The 2596-nt window shown below is 56.7% G+C and overlaps 1 pseudogene; it reads left to right on the top strand.

Moving 5' to 3' along the window:
* The first annotated feature begins 1457 nt into the window (after positions 1 to 1457).
* On the top strand, positions 1458 to 2525 carry LOC112392063 (olfactory receptor 10V1-like; annotated as a pseudogene).
* The last annotated feature ends 71 nt before the right edge of the window (positions 2526 to 2596 follow it).

The raw sequence follows: 2596 nt of genomic DNA on the forward strand, positions 1-2596 counted from the left end.
GAGCTGGTGGCAGGGCTGGGAGCAGGGAAGGCGTCATCCGGGGAAGACGTCGTGACCATCGGCTCTGCGGTAACGAGTGGGCAAACGGCCCTCCAGGGACCCGTGCTGCTCAGAGACTCTAGGCGCCCATTAGGTCAGTGAACACCCAAAGAACAGTCAGTGTAACATGCAAGGGGCTGGAAAACTGGAAGCACAAACTCCGTCTGGGCCAAGCAAAACCATCAGCAGAAGGGGTTTTCAGGTTTCAGTGAACACACTTCGAGTCTCACACTTTGGCCCCGGTCCAAATGGTACCTAAGTGAGCTCCTGTCCTTGAGGTGACAACTCCATTTCCACGAGGCGCTGAAAATGAAGAGAACCCATCTCAGTGACCTCAACAGGTCACTCCTGTTGAGTCTCGATGTGTTAGATCTCTAGGCTCTTTAGCAATCTTCTCCTCCCCTCTGCTGTGAGAAAGGGATGCACAGGAAGGAATCGAAGCCTAGGCATAAGGCCTCCTACTTGTATCTTTGGTCCTACCGGGGAAGAGAGAAGCAAACGTGTCCCCCAAAGTCTGGGAAGGTGCCGACTATGTCCTAGTTCTGTCCTGCTTCCTCCCACCCTGGACGATCATGACCTCAGCATCCCCAATACGTCAAAGGTTCCCTGCTTTCACTTAACCATTAACTCAAGCATACGTGTTGGGCGCCTACTCAATGTCTGACTCTGCCCTAACTGCAGAGGATGCAGAAACGAGCAACAGACTTTTAGTCAACAGATCTTCACCAATAATACTAATATGTACCAGCCACTGTTTGAGAGCCTAAATAAGAAATCATTCTTGCCATCATGGAGCCCACAGGCTTTTGGGGTAGCCAGAGAGAGAATCCGCCTGACTCAGCCCAGGGCTCAGAAGAGGTGTCTAGAGCGGGGTGACACGTAAGCCGGGGTCTCCCTGCGACTCAGCGGAGCTGAAACAGGGGAGGCTGCAGGAACCCTGGGAGTTTGGTGGGGAGGGGCGGTGGCGAGGGAGGGACAACATAGCCAACGCACAGAGTCAAAGTGTCCTTAAGACCAACTCGCCGGACCTTCCATCCCACGGGAATTCCCCACGGCGTCAATGACCCCGCCGGCCCGGCCTCTGTTCCAACCTAAGTAACATCACGCTCAGCACCCAACCCCTACCCTGAGGCCGCTCTTCAAAACGTAGTCAGAAGGAGGACTTTCGTTAGGGTCTGTCAAAGACAACTTCACTCATCTCGGCTCGTTTCTGTAATAACTCAACAGGTGAACTAAAGTGACGTCACCATCAGAGCGAGCACTCCGCCGCTCTCACTGAACAGAAGGCAGAATTCAAAAGGCTCACAGAATGGGGACAACGGCCATCTGTGGAGAGGGCTCCAGGGTCTCCCATGACTTAGAGAATTGCTAGAAAGCTGCCTTTTCCGGCCCAGGAGCTCGACAGAGGAGAACGCAGGATGGCCCCACTGCAGAAGCAGCACACCTTGAGCTCTGAATTCAGTGTCTTGGGCTTTGGGGACCTGGCTGAATTACAAATCTCCCTGTTTGCACTGTTTCTAATCGTGCATCTTGTCACCCTAGCAGGGCACACGACTCTTGCGCTCATCACCCTCTTTGACTCCGCGTACTTCCTCCTTCGCAACCTGTCCACCATTGAAATCGGCTAGATATGGGTCACCGTCCCCAGCATGCTGGCCAGTTTCCTGTCCGGGAGCCAGCGGATGCCCTTCCTGGGCTGAGCCCTGCAAATGCATCTCTTCAGCGCCCTGGGCAGGGCAGAGTGTTTCCTCGTGGCTGCGATGGCCTACGACCGCTTTGTGGCCGTCTGCAAGCCCCTGCGTTACACAGTCATCATAGCCAGGACCCTGTGTCTGCAGATGCTGGGTCTGGCGTGAGTCAGCGGACTTGCGCTCTCCTTCACCCTCCCCACACTGATATCCCTCTTCCCCTTTGGTCAGTCTCGTGAGATCCGTCCTTTCTTCTGTGACATCCCCGCTGTGCTACTCCTGGCCTGCGCGGACGCACGCGGGCCAGTGAGGTCGCGGTCTTCCTCGTCTGCCTGCTCATCCTGTTGGTTCCCTTCCTGCTGACCCTGCTCTCCTGCGGGTTCATTATCGCTGCCGTCCTCAGAATCCACGTGGCTGAGGGCAGGGGCAAGGCCTTCTCCGCCTGTGCTGGGCACCTGCTGGTCTCCCTTCTGCACTACGGCTGCACGACATTCATCTACATGCGCCCCGAGTCATGCTACGCCCCAGAACAGGACAAAACTGTGTCCTTAATCTACACCAGTGTCACTCCCGTGCTCCACCCTATGATCTATAGTCTGAGGAACAAGGAAGTCGAGGGGGCCCTCAAGAGACTCCTGGAGAGCCACGAGCAGACGAGGCCGGCGGCCCAATGCAAGGGGAGGGGGAAGAGGGGCTCCACGTGCCAGAGCCCAGTCGGTCATGTCCGTGCAGCCCTCGCAGCCCCACGCCTCCTCCTGAGGGCTGTGCTGTGGTTCTGCGGGCGCCTGGACCTTACCGGTAACCCCCTTTCCCGCCGTCACACGTGGAACAAACCGTGACGCTTTCCGAGATGGAGCAGCTCTGGGGGG

Source organism: Neophocaena asiaeorientalis, unplaced genomic scaffold (assembly GCF_003031525.2).
Source record: "Neophocaena asiaeorientalis asiaeorientalis breed wild unplaced genomic scaffold, Neophocaena_asiaeorientalis_V1.1 C48861220, whole genome shotgun sequence".
NCBI lineage: Eukaryota > Metazoa > Chordata > Mammalia > Artiodactyla > Phocoenidae > Neophocaena > Neophocaena asiaeorientalis.